General features: G+C 37.7%; 1 protein-coding gene, 1 long non-coding RNA gene and 1 pseudogene across 10 annotated transcripts in view; 2 read left to right on the top strand and 1 right to left on the bottom strand.

Annotated features, from left to right (window-relative positions):
• LOC147582058 (uncharacterized) overlaps positions 1-12,379 on the top strand; it is a 13,269-nt gene extending 890 nt beyond the window's left edge. The window contains exons 1-2 of the long non-coding RNA XR_015250526.1: positions 1-10,294; positions 10,538-12,379. The exon at positions 1-10,294 is cut by the window's left edge and continues 890 nt beyond it. This is a non-coding gene — a long non-coding RNA (uncharacterized LOC147582058). The remainder of the gene's footprint in view (positions 10,295-10,537) is intronic.
• The window catches only part of PCDH7 (protocadherin 7), a 424,848-nt gene that overhangs the window by 69,516 nt on the left and 340,719 nt on the right, over positions 1-14,613 (top strand). The gene's annotated exons all lie outside the window — the stretch shown is intronic.
• LOC112859094 (uncharacterized) overlaps positions 13,089-14,613 on the bottom strand; it is a 46,212-nt pseudogene continuing 44,687 nt past the window's right edge.

Raw genomic sequence — 14,613 nt, 5'->3', positions numbered from 1 at the left:
GTCATGTACTAAGTAAGTGAAGGGCGCTCAGAGTGCCTTCAGAGTGCAGCATCTGGAATCCAGGTTGCCTGGGTTCGAAACGTGGATCGCACACTTTACAAATTGAATGGCCTTTGAACAAGCATCTCTCTGCCTCCATTTCTTCAGATGTGACTGAAAGTTAGTAACAGCATCTACATTGTAAATTAGTTGTGATTAAGTGAGATTTAGCCAGGTGATGGGAGTATGGCATGACAAGACCTCAGTAAATGCCGGCAACTCTTGATTTCCTTATTGTTGTTTTATAATCAACATATGAATAGAGTGTAGTTGTTGCTGATTGAGATGTTCACGGGCTAAAACAAACTCAATGTCACTGTCAGAAGTGACACAAAATGCACCTCACAGAACAGGTAACTCCAAGCCTCGATATACTTCATATACCATGGCATGAAACTGAGCAAAAGAGTGCGGGGGAAAGAGTGCGGGGGAAAAAGAATTCCGGGGGAATTCATGAGTTTCTGGTCTGCTACAATTCAAATCTTAGAGCTCTGTGAGCCATCATTTCTTCAAACATCGACAAGTGAACGGAAACTGTGAAAGCTGAAATCAGACCTGTCACCATCCAATGATGAAAGTTTTTAAAAGGGCAAAGAATAATTTTTGAAAGATCACTTTATCTGTAATTATAAGGGAGTATAATTTTCCCCAATTAGTAGTGACTTAAGCATTGTGAAATGTAAGAATGATAAATTATTTGTCAGATTATCATAAAAACTAAGGATAATGTTGATTATGATAACCCATCCATGAATAAGTAGCTAGTATTCTTTGCAGATATTTAGTAATTTTCTATGATATATGATAGGGCTTCATTTTCAAAGTCCTTTATTAAGCAGAAAATGTGCTTTGTAATCTATAATAACTATGAGATTTGAATGTGTGAAATACAAACAAAATAAATACTGGCTGGATTGAAGTGGGTAATATTTAATGTCTGGAAAGTCAGTGGCTTTCATTTTAAACATTGCAATTGGCTAATTATATTGGAGAGGATAAAACAAATAAACTATCATTGAAAATGTTGTCTTTCCTATTTGAAACCATGTTTTGGATAATATATAGTGAATATTAATTGTGGCTAGAAAATCTAGACTTCAGAAATGTCCCTGTGTTCTTGGGAACCCATAGTATTGCTTGTGAAAACATGAAGAAGTTATAATATTCTAACTTCATTTCACAGTTTAGCAACTAAGCATCTGAAAAGAAACAGGGCCAATTACAGATTTTTATTAGGCTCTCCATTTCAATAATTTTTACTTTGTTTTCATGAAAGAGCTGGCTACTCTATATTTTTATGGATGTTAATACCACCATAATAACTATCTTATGCTTCTTTTTGTGAATTTCTAAGGAGGAGTTAAGATTGATGTAATTAAAAATGAGTATCTTCCTAGATTGTATCCTTAGATGTTAGGGGGGAAATGAACATGTCCTGTTTTAAGAGATTGGAATTTTGAGACCAGGTACAGCTCAGCCTGTTTTGTAACTGCCCAATTGCTTCCGTGGAAATTCTGTCTCAGTAGCAGGTGAGGGGGACCTAGGGCTCTCATTTTTTTTCTTTTCTCTGTGTCTAGCTGTTAAAAGGCAGGTCAGGATGATTTTTTTTTTCTCCCCTATATGTCAGGCTCATGAAAGAAGCAGACATTTGGTAGATGCATTCTAGAAAGATCAGAAACGGCTACCTCCTGATAATACATTTCAAGTGGATATAGTGCCTTCTAACTTTCTGCTGGTTGACTTTTTAAGACCCTTGCATATTTATTACATAAAAATCTGCCCTTTTCTGAACCCCAAATTGACACTTGATTGTTAAAAGTCATGTAATTGAAAAAAAATCTGTGTTCAGAAAGACCCTGATAATGTTAAGGAAACAATTAAGTTATCCCATGGGCCTTTTTAATAAAAATTCTATGATGGCTAGTCACATAAATGACTCAATATTCACATGGAGAAGTTTGTGAAAATGTTTATGAGGAAAGGTTACATTCAAATGAATATTAAGAATCTGTAAACACAGGATCTTTTTATCTTTCAACAAACCATTTTCAATATTAGGAAGAAATGAAACACATATTTTGTACCAAGCTTCTCTAGTAATTTATGTGCTCTTGTCATGTGAGATTAACATTTGGATTAAAGAATATGATTAAAGGGTTCTAAATTAGTGGTTACCAAGTTGAAATAGTGCAAACATTGTACAATACAGCAATCTATTTCATGCAATATATTTCTTATACCAATTAATTAACAGTTTAATTAGCGTGATGTTTCATGTTGTGACCTAAGCCATTGGACTCCCAAAGGGTCTAATGGAGACAATGAAAAAAAGGAAAAGAAAGCTTCAGAATTGTTGATGGTTGTGTCACATGGCACCAGAATTAAAAATAATATTTCATTTAGGGTTGCCTGGTTGGCTCAGTCAGTAGAGCATGCAACCCTTGATCTTGGTGTCATGAGTTCAAGCCCCACCATGGGGGTAGAGGTTACTCAATAAATTTTTTTTTAAGTTTATTTATTTATTTTGAGAGAGAGAAAGTGTGCATGGGAAGGGCAGAGAGAGAAGGATGGAGAGAGAATCCCAGGCCGACTTTACACTGCCAGTGCAAGGAGCCTGAACTCATCAACCCATGAGATCATGACCTGAGCGGAAATCAAGAGTCTGATGCTTAACTGGCTGGGGCCACCCCCAAAACATTTTTTAATGCTTTAAAAAATAATTCTTCATTTAAAAATAAAAGAACTTGTGTATGCTTTTTTTCCCTGAACTCAGAACAGATTTTTTTAAAAGGCAGTTTTATGATATGAAATACTCCCATGAATTAAAAGCATATTAAATATCTAAATGTGCGATCATATTAAATGAAGTACATTTTAAGCAGCAAGTGACCACAAATAAATGCTTCAAGGCTTCCCTCAGATAAAACAGAAGTACTTCTCATAATTTTGAGAGCAAACATAAAAGATATGTATTAGGGTGATCATATTTTTGAATGTATAATGTGATTCATAGGATTCTATTAAGAGCCATTGAAATGACTTACAAAGGGTTGCATTTTGGAAAGCCACAATGGAACTCTGCCTTTGGACAGGCCCTAGGAAAAAAACTATGCATCTTAGAAATAATTTATCAAGTGTGTGACATGAAAGGGGTCTCTCGTCCTTTTCTTCCCTCCCCAGTGAGAACATATTGGGATTGTATGTGTTAGTCTTTATTGCATAAAATGGAAGCTTCTGCTGAGCCAAAGACAGTCATCCGCCAAAAGATTGGTTCTGCCTTTTCACAACAGCATAAAGAATGGGCACAGTTGTTATGAATATTGAGCTATAAAATACAACAAACCGTCTGGAAGTGCTTTTCTCTTCATTTTACACCGCAGACAATTCGGAACATGCGAAGAAATATAATAATGATTTGAGGATCTGACAAATATCCCCAGATTTTGTCAAGCCTTCATTCCCAATCACTGATATCTGCTGGACTTATTTCATGGCCACATAATTAGGCTGTTCATTTCCTGTGAGTTTGCGTACTACAGTAGGTCCAGAGGGCTCCTTTTTTCTTTTCAGAAACTGTTCCATAACCTCTTTCGGCAGTTAATGTATGGATGCCATTTGGAACATTGCTGGTTATTATGTTACTCACAGATATTTTATTGTACACAGAAGTGAGTATTTATGGAAGTCTAAAATCTCTGTTATGCAAAATCTTATAAAGAGAAAGCTGTTAAACTTTCACTTTTTTTTTTCTCCCTCTGACTCTTTCCCTCGTCTAACACGTCAACTTGAATCGCTTCTTTTTCATTTAGTAGAAATTTTTAGCATATGGAAGAGAAAGCATATACACATTATGAAGTTGTAATTGGTAATCTGTAATTAACTGTAACTTCTATTTTCTAAAATAAGGACAAATTTGAAATTGTGGTACAAAATAATTCAGTAAACATTTGTGCCAAAATGTTCCTAAGATGTTCCTAAGCTTCTTTTCTTTTTAGTTGCATAGTATTCTGTCTTCAGACTATCAGAAAATTGCAATTTAGTTTTGCTCTGATAGTTAACTGATAATGATCCAATTTAAGTGATCTTTCAGTTTAAATGTATTTAGTAGGAATTTGGATTAGTATATTTGTCCTCTCTTGGATTTCCTATAAAAATATATAGTTTAACTGTATATAATTCATAAATTAAATGTTTATTTATTTATTTTTGAGAGAGAGAGAGAGGGAGGGAAGGAGAACATAAGCAGGGAAGACACACATACACACACACACACACACACACACACACACACACACAGAATCTGAAGCAGGCGCTAGGCTTTGAGCTGTCCGTGCAGAGCCCGACGTGGGGCTCGAACCCACGAACCGTGAGATCATGACCTGAATCAAAGTCAGATGCCCAACCAATTGAGCCACCCAGGTGCCCCTATAATCATGAATTAAATGAACACCAATTATGGACTAGTGTTGGAGGCTTTGGACAACCTACTTAACCTTTCTTGCTATATTTAAATGGGGGTAATAGTCTCATAGCATTGTTAGGCAATGAGGATGAATTACTAAGCTATGTAAGTGAGGTCAGAAATAAATTAATATATACATTGATTGCAACTGTCTAGCATAAAGTGAGCAAGTATAAATAACAGTATTATTAAAGAAAGGCTCAAGAATGTGACTGACACAGGTCACATAGCTATTCACTAGTTGAGCTAAGATTCCAGAAGCAGTCTTAATGCAATGCAGCATGGTGGGTGTTCTAAGTGCAATCTGCTCCCGAAAACAGACCAATAGGTTTTCCAAAAGTCTTATACTAGTCACAAGTAGGCTAGGATCCAAACTGCAGGTGTATCTGAATTTAAACCCTGATTTCCTCAAACCTTGACAGGAATCTAAACTTGATGGTAGGAATCTAAACTTGTTTATTGGTAGAGACTTGACCACCTTTATGAATAAGCTTTCTGTTTTCGGAATTATTTAGAAATGAAAGATGTCTTTGGAATAATTTAGAAAATGCAAACATGAGAATCAAATAAAAAGTGGTCAACTTTCAATGCATACTTTGAGCTGTTTCTAGGAGTCTCTCTCTGGATTTAGACATTATTTCTTCAAACAAACACTGAGAAATATGTAACAGGTGTATTTATTTTTTTTTAGTGGACTTCAGCTGGCTGTTTAGGTAAGCTCATAAGCCCACCTCCCCTTCCCCTTTCTTTGAATATTTGGAATTCTATTAATTGGAGGTTTCTGGCTGTTTTAGGGAGCACCTTCTGTGCAGTGCACTTTTCAGTCATTGCCATATCCTTTGTGCTGCCATTCAGTTTGTTTAACTCTGAGATTTGGGCATGTTTTTATTTCCGTTTTCCTCACATATTTTGCTGTAATTGTTTCCTATTAGCTTGTTTTAAAAGATAGGTTACCGTTGGATCTTTAAATTGACTTCTTTTCATGGAGCTGGTTGTATGGTCCACCCCTGTCCTGCAGAAGTTGCCATTACCTATTGTTTAGTCGAATTTGAAACTGATAGGCCTTAATGACTGTTATTACAAGTGTTCCACTCACTGTGCCATCTAGTAATATTGGATCGTAACAATATGTGCTTTAAAAAAAAAAAAAAGCTTTCTCTCTCTCTTTCTCTTTGTGCTGCTGGTGACTGTTCAAGACTTACAGCATAGAACATGATCAGGCATGGAAAGTATAGTCGAGCTGCTATTAATGTTTGTGTACAAATTACATGTAGTGGATTGAGATATTACACTGAAGGCTGCAGGATTGCGTACCTTGCTGCCCAGAGTGTTGCGAGGACAGAACGACGTACTGCTTCTTAGTGTTGTCAACGTTCTACTGTGTTCAGGAACACGTAGTCCTAGTCATTTCTCGTAAGTAGACTTCAGATCCTTACTTTAGAATTCTATTCCTCTACCTCTAATGTTCCTCTCATATTTGTCCTTTCCATTCTTCCTTTTTGTGAGCTCAGTGTTCCAGCTCAGCCTGGTGACTTTCAGGTGACTTTACCTGCTTTACACTTTGCTACTAGTTTATCGTAAGCTATAGTGCTATGTCCTCCAACAATCCTTTGTCTTCCTAACTTTACATGAGGGAATCCTACCTTCCCTCTTTTTCTGGTTACCAAGTCATTCGTGCTAATTTTAAGGCATTTTATCCGTGTGGTTTTATGCTACCTGAATCTTCCAGTCTTTAATGATGGAATATTTTGATGGAATAGTTTGAAAGTGTATATACATATTATTTCTACCCTAGAATCTCTTCACTGGGAACATCCAAGCCTGACTCATATTTACCATCTCCTTCTTGTTTTTAGCAAAGTACTTTGCTTACAGTAGCTTAGCAATTGCTTGACTGAATTCATTTGATGCTATAAATGGAAGTCTTGGGTGATTCGAAGACGTGCAATAAAGTGTATAGATATTAGTCATTCGATAAGTATTTGTTGAGTTTCTCCCCTAGATTAGGTACTGGAGATTTTGCATTCTTGTAAAATATGAAATGCTGGGTGACACAGGTGAGGGGATTTACACATATTTATGTACACATACGTCACAACTCATATGAGCCCTGTTAGAGCTCTCATTCCCCTGGGTCACTCAGGATCTACTCTACTCTGGGCGCTCTGTTGTTAGCAAGACAAATATGTGTTTCCCAGATGTGAGAGCTACATGTTGCCACGAGGGAGGGCTCTGGTGGACAACAAGTGGGTGCCAAGGCAGGAAGGTGTGAACAAAGTCTGGAAAGTAGCTCAAAATGTAGAAGGCATTAGATTCATGTTATGGAGATACAACTTGACGCTGGGAGAGATAGGAGTAACACAGCAGATGTTTTCAAAGACAGAGGAGTGGTGACCCTGATTTGTGAGGGGAATAACTTTCAAAGCAGGGTGGAGGAAGCACCAGAGAGGAAGAAGCAACCCTCACAGGATAGGAGTTGCGCTTTAACTGAAAATATATCTTTCTTGGACTTGGAATTCGGTGCTATCAGCTGCCATACTTTATGTAGAATACAAAGTCGTAGAGACAACCGGTCTCTTTGGTCATTTCTTGGCACCGAAAGAGTGTTCTGCCCCAGAGCCCTAATTCTTTAGTAGAGGAATTAGTATAATTAATACCAAAAGGAATACAATTTAATGCATGGTTTCTAAAATCAATAGACACAAAACCATTCTTTGAAGATGGAGTTCAGGTCAACTGGAACTGTTTCTGTGTGATAATATTGCAACTCTGTATGATGTTTGGAGAGAAATACAAACATGATTTTAACATAAACTTCCTTTGCTCTAATGCTGTCAAAAGAGGCTTTCCTTGATGTTAAGCTCTGATCTCAAATGAAGTCATGCCTTGGAGGCTATCTTGAGGCTGAACGCTTAAAGCATCTTCACTCATCAAATCTATGGAATCCCATTTTTACCTCTATCATTGCCTGAACTCATGTTCCAGCTATAAGCTGATTTGTATCTCAGACCTTATCCAGAAGTATTTTTATTTATTTTTTTTTTATTTTGCCACATATTATTAAAGTACTTTCAATGATTTCTGTTTCCTCTTTGTGTTTTATGGTTAAAAAAAAAAGAGAATTAATACCACAAATAGTACAGATATGATTTTCACTCCCCTGTAGTTTCTAGGATTTGCTGTTTTCTTTGGAAAAAAAATAAAGTAAAATAACTCATAAGATTTCATTTGTAGTAAGACAGTTCTGACAGTTCCGTGGCAGTGAAATTTTAAGGATCATCAATATTGAAGGGCAAAGGCTGTGGAGTTGCTCCTTTTTTTTTTTTTTTCTCTCTCTTTCTTTTTTCACCTTTAATTCCAATTAAACAATATTCTATTAGACTAGATGCTTTCTGCCTGGGTGTTTTCTGTCTGATCTTTGGCTGGCAATCAAGGAAATTCAGCTTCTGTCTGTTAGAGCTGAAAGGGCTTATAGCATGCCAGGGGCTGTCTAGTGTTTCAAGCATTTAGAACCCCTGGTCTATGAATAATGATCAATGTGTGGTGCTTATATTGTTAAATCTTTCAAGAAAAATGTCTTGCAAAGTTATTCTCTGGTGCTGAAGCCACTCATATTCTCTACATAATGCGGAGGTTGCATATCCCGTATCTATGCAAAGCGTTTAACCCACGATTCTATATATAAATATCCACACTCATAATGCACAATTTTCAAAATACCTGCTTTATGCTTTACCATGAAATGTCTGTAAAATCCTGTATAAATCATATTCAGTATGTGTTATCGTCTAATTTTTATAAGAGATTGTATTTTTGTTTGAAATTTTTATTGTTTTTGATAGGTTTCAGAAGGAATGCCATCATGCCTTTAATGCTGCTGTTACCTATGGTGTGACAATTTAAAATTTTCCAGCTAATATTATTATGAAATGGTACAGCCTCGGATATAACATATTGTCAGAATATCACATCATTGGATATAATTTAGGATTTTCTCAATGTTTGGCTTGCAAATTCAGAATATAACTTTTATTGATACCGATAAGTAACATATATCAAGAATACTGATGTCTGCGTTGAGTCACGTACTGACATGCTGACGCATTAACCAAAGGAGTATAAAGGTATAAAAGTGCTAGATTATTTTGGATGTGCACTCTGTCTATCTATCTATCTATCTATCTATCCATATAAAGTATTTTGAAATATATATTTTCATATACTTTCCATATATTCAAATATATATATATACATATACATATAATTATATAAAATATATAATTCAGAATATATTTTTGTATTCTGAAGATCATCAGAGGGAACCAATTACTTGGTAATGACTATGGAATACGTGCTTTAGCCCAGACACTGTGCTTAAGGCGAGGGATGTAAATATGGGAAAGAAACCAATTTTGCTCTCAACAAACCAAGACAGCCAGATGTGTTATAAATGCTATAGGAAGACAGAGATAAAGAAAGAAAGTGAGGACATTTGGGAAATGCTTAATGAAACAAGAAACTTTTTAGTTGGCCCTTGTAACAAATTAAGTCCACTTACACTTAGGAAGGAAGAAAGACATTTCAGCTGGAGAAGAAATTATGAGCAAAGTAATGAAAGTCTCAAATTTCGTTGCATACTTGGTAAAAGTTGCATAATCCAGCGTGGTTAGAGTGTAGGAAATATGGGATGAGCGACTCAATATGAACTGGAAAGAGCAAGTAAATTCAGCTCCAGAAGAGCCTTGAATTTTATGTCTAGCAACTTGGGTTTATTCTGTAAGTATTTGAAAGTCACTGAAAGCTTTGAAGCAAGGGTATAACTCAGTAAGTGTTTAAAATGATGGCTCTATTGGTGAAATGGAGGGCAGTTGACAGTAAAAGTGCTGGAGAAAAAGAGACTTGTCAGGGGACAAGTACAGTCTGATAAAGCCTTATCGTGTGATTCTGACGCATGATGTGGAGACAGATAACGATGTGTATGGAGAAAACGATGTAAAATATACATGATTGGAGGCTGGAGGAGAAAGGAGAAGACCAATAGACTCGGAAAAGAAGCTAATTTCAGAATTTAATTTTGAACATTTTAATTAAAATATTACACAGCTTAGCTCATTTGATACTAATAACACAATTTGTTTTCAAGCTATATAAACCAAATTGATAGCTTAATATTTTAAACCAAAGATAGCTTTGGGAGCCATGAGGTAGGGCTTGAGAGGGGCTACTGGTGAAAGAAGGAACATGGTCAGGAAAAAGAAAAGTCTATTCCAGCTCCAGACGGTAGGGGTAAATTCAGGGGTTAGTAGGAATTGGTCCACTCTCCTTCAGGTACGACTCCTGAAATGTCTCAAATCCACTTATGTTAAAATGTATTTCATCACTGTGCTCACTGGTAAAACTCCATTGGGATGCCAAAATGTCCTCTGGGGGTGGCTTGTCAACCTTTTGGTTAAGGAAAGGCAACACACTTTGAATAACAGACTTATCAGACTGAATTCAGTGGATGAAAAGTAATTTGCTCAAAGGAAACTTGGCTGTCCTTAAAAGTGACCCAGGCCATAAATAAATAAATAAATAAATAAGACCCATGCACCCCCAATTTAAATGTAAGAGAGCTAAGTCTTAGAGAAGTTAAATAGCTGCCCCAGTTTAAGCAGTTCATAGGTGCACGAGTTGATATTAAAGCCCAATTCCCAGAATTCAGATCAACAAAATTAAAGAGTGACGAAAGACTGCTTTACGTCACGTTTCTAATAGATTCATCAGCATGGTGGCCAGGTAAGAGTACATCAGGTTTCGGGGCGCCTGGGTGGCGCAGTCGGTTAAGCGTCCGACTTCAGCCAGGTCACGATCTCGCGGTCCGGGAGTTCGAGCCCCGCGTCAGGCTCTGGGCTGATGGCTCGGAGCCTGGAGCCTGTTTCCGATTCTGTGTCTCCCTCTCTCTCTGCCCCTCCCCCGTTCATGCTCTGTCTCTCTCTGTCCCAAAAATAAAATAAATAAACGTTTAGAAAAAAAAAAAAAAAAAGAGTACATCAGGTTTCATGGAGAGAGTTTTAAGTAAGTGGAACCATTGAATGCCATGCACTCTGCCATGAATTTTGCAGGAGAGGAAAGGAAACAGCAATTTGGTGATGGAAGAAATGAGGAAAGATCTTTTTTTTACAATATAAGGAAATTCAGGTAGGTTCATAGGGTGAAAGAAAGAGGTTGCACAGAAACGGGAAAGGACATTGATGAAATAAGATCTTGTCAGAGGCAGGAAGGAGTGGAATCAAAAGGTCAAATGGATAAAATAATGAGGATTCTTCCAAGTTGCAAAATGAAGTTCCAGTGAGCTTCTGTGCCTCGGGAGCTCAACGCTTCCGTTCTCAGCTTTATTCACTAAACCAAAACCACTAGGACACCCCCCCCTTTTTTGTCACTCAAATACCCCTTTCAAGGATTCCCCTTTTCAAAGCCTGTGAATGCGAAGTTAGCCTTTTGAAATGTAATCTGAAACCACACATGCTATATATCTGGATTCCGGTTGCTTATTTAAAAATTTGATGAAGCAAAGTGTTCTGACTAAATATGTACTACGTTCCTAGACCTAACCCAGCGCATATCGTCACAGTCTTTATCTATTTGTAAAAAAGGCAACTTGGTGATTCTTGGAACACTTTCAAAATCCCAATCTGCGAGAGGCTTTCTGATCTTACATATTTTGTAAATTCCAAAGCGAGACCCTTAATTCGAGCCTAAATTTTTGGAGACTTTCAAGCAAGAGAGGTCTCGACCCTGGTTCTTTTTTTTTTCTTTTTTTTTTTTTTTTTTTTTTTTCTTTTTTTCCTGAAGGGACAAAAACAGGTGCAGTGACAGTAGACTCTCTGGGGAGCATACAGTGACATGGGCGGTTGCTTTTCTCAGCTGATGTAGGAGGGAGAGGTGGGCAGGCATGTAGGCACGTCTCTGTGTTGGGATCTGCAGACGATGAGTGAGTTCCAAACATGTACAAAGGCTGTGGGATGGATAGAAGAGATGCCAATACCGACTACATAAACAAATACATTGGGAAGGAGTTAAATGCAATCATCAAGCATTGATTATATAGAGAGAGTATAATCGATCGATTCCAAATGTCACAAAAAGTCACTATAAATTGTTATTTCCTGGTCTAAAATATTCAGTAGGTTTTTTGTTTTGTTTTGTTTTGTTTTTACAGATTTGTTATGATGTTTGGATAAAGACTGTTTTGTGCTCCTTTCGTGACAAGTAAAGCAGGCAACTTTTTCAGGGCATCCTGTTGGAATCTCCCTCTCATTCTTCTTCTTCTTTTTTTTCCGCCTTCAGGATAACTTAGGTGCAATTCCTAAAAGAACACCATTTGGCCGATTTCCATCTGGCATCCTTCCCCTCTTATTTTCACTGAAAAGTGTGGAGACTGGTTTTTACTGCTATTTCTGAATAAATTCAGGCTTTCAGTTCAACACCCATTCCCCCCCCCCCCACCCTGTTTCTCGTAAAAGCAATTAGTTACCTCTTTTTGTGGGAAAAATAAACATAACTCTGGACTTGGGGTAGAATCAGATACAAACAAATTGTAGAAATATGGGCTCACTAATTTCTAGTCCTCTTTTGTAGGCTGTGGAGTCCAAATGTGTCATGTGAAAAGTTCCGTCTGTGCAGAAGAATTGACTGTTTTACACACAGATAATTAGAAAATTGTCAAGACATATGTTGTTTTTTACAAACGTTTTTGTATTTATTGTTTTCCAGATGATACCAAAAAATTATCATGGTGCTGAATTCTGCAAAACCTCTTGACTTAGAGGTCTCATCAATGACTAATTGCTACTATTTGTAACCACTTTAAAAGCAAATAAAGCTCCCATCTGGTAATTCTATTAATGGTTTCTATATTAAAATGGCTATTGGTCCCCAAAAAGAAAATATGCAATTATGAAATATTCATAGTTGACTCACTATTGAAAAGCTTACAAATGGATCTGCAAAAACAGAGTTTATCGTTTCTTTTCTCTTTCTCTGTTAAGCCTCTAATCTTTTAAGAAATTAGGTCGCATTAATGATATGACTACATAGACTCAACAAAACGGAAAATTAAAGGAATTATCTAAATAAATTAAGATAAAAAAAGTTCAGAATTAATGATTTGGGTAGCAGTATCAGCTACCCTCCAGCCCCTAATTCTCTGTGTTTTCCACTGTAGAACTCATAGGCCTTGAAAACTCCACTGAAAAGAGGGGGACAGAAATGCTAGTTCTGATCCTGTTAGTTTGTAACTCTGACCTGGAGGGAAACTCTGCACTTCTCTGAGACTTCGTTTTTGTGGTGGTCAAGTGGGAGCCATTTCTCTGCTCGCCTTCATTTATTTTTATTTTTTAACTAAAACAATTGACAATTTTATTTTCACATTTCACAATAAAAATGAGAATTGCTTTTGTGTGTGTGCTTGTGTGTGTGTGTATGTGTGTGCGTGTGTGTCCTACTAACTCCTCTGCAGAAATGATTCCCTATTTGATAGGAAGGGGCAGCCAGTCTTCCTTGTCATGCTGTTACAAAACAACCGAAGTCACAGCACCATGATCTCCTATTGAAGTAGACCAAGTAAGATAAAATGGGTATAAAGAGATTCTTGTGTCTCCTTATCTATTGGTTGAGTCATTCCTGGCCAAGTGGGAACCATAATGGGAACAAGCAGGAAGTCTCATCAACGGGGGCCCAGGCCTCATTGGCATGCGGCCTCCCATAGGCAGCCTCATTCCAACAGCAGGTCTCACTGGCATCATCCCAGGAAGAAGAGGGCCCATCATTGGCATCATGGCATCATGGCACCCTTATGGGGTGCTCGCATCATACCAGGGTGAGGAGGACCTGGAGACTGGGGGGAGGCAGGATCGTTGCCCCTGAAGGAGGAGCGGCAGAGAATGGAGTAGGAGGTATCCTTCCTTGTTGAAATGCAGCGGTGGTTGTTACTTCTATCCGTTTCTTTGTGTTTCCTACCACTGCGATGTGTCTTTCTCACCGAGGGAGAGTCACGGGTGAGGTATGTGTCGCAGGAGTCGCCATGACGCTCAGGCAGTCTGCTCTTCAGGCTGTGGGCCACTTGGTTCCAGGTGCCGCCCGGAAATGACCTCCCTGCTGGTCTTTAGTGCTGGTACGAGGAACTGAAGGAATGAAAACTGTGAACATGTTTGGTCAAAGTCGGTCCCTTGCAGGAGGCAGAGATAGTACACGCAGGCTTCTGAAATAGAACAATCGTCATCGTCCACTTGGACTGAAACATCTTATCACTGAGGAGGGAGACTAGTAGTAGAATTTCTTCAGCTCTGCTTCATTCTGGCCTTTGGCCCCTTGGAGGTGTGTGAGTATTCGCTAACTTCACCCCTCCTGTTGTATGGGGTGTTCTCCTGCTTTCGCCGTCTGCCTTTGATCCCCCCTCCACCCCTGCTCCCTCCATAGAGGCAGAGAGGAGGGCTGGACTCACATCATATATGACACATCCCTTTCCCCTGGCCCCAGCGTTCTAGCACCTTTTCTGATTTTGTGATGCTATCTCACCCTTGTTTGCCTTTTGCCTGCCTCAAATGCAAATTCTCTTCTTCTTCCAGCTACATTGTCACTGTTCTTCAACATGTAGCTCAAGCGTGTATGATAGGATTATAGGTGACTTAATTTTTTTTTCTATTTTATATGTGGCTTTTTTAGTTCTCTTTTCATGATTTTATTAACAGAAATCTCAAGTTCCTCACTTGCAACCTGAATCAGTTAGGAGCCCTCATGTGTTTTTCTGGCACAAATGTTTACTTCTCTTAATACTTATCTAAATGTAATATAATGGACTGTTTGTCTCACTAGACTGAGGTCTTTGGTAACATATAGTTCTTCGTATCTGGTACAATATCTGTAAGAAACATTTCTTACATGTCAGTTGAATGGATGAGTATACAAATAGTTTATGTAGGTAGTTTATTTTAATGTAGAAGTAGAGATAGGACAATATTAAATAGCTAATAATTAACTGGATCTGTTTTTACTATAATATCTTACATACAAGTTCTTTATTTTTGTACTTTTATACTCATTAGAAATAAAATATAACAAGGAATTGTATT

Source organism: Puma concolor, chromosome B1 (assembly GCF_028749965.1).
Source record: "Puma concolor isolate L17-30 chromosome B1, mPumCon1.1.hap2, whole genome shotgun sequence".
Lineage (NCBI taxonomy): Eukaryota > Metazoa > Chordata > Mammalia > Carnivora > Felidae > Puma > Puma concolor.
The sequence above is the reverse complement of the archived record's forward strand: the minus strand, read 5'-3'. Positions and strand labels throughout refer to the sequence as shown.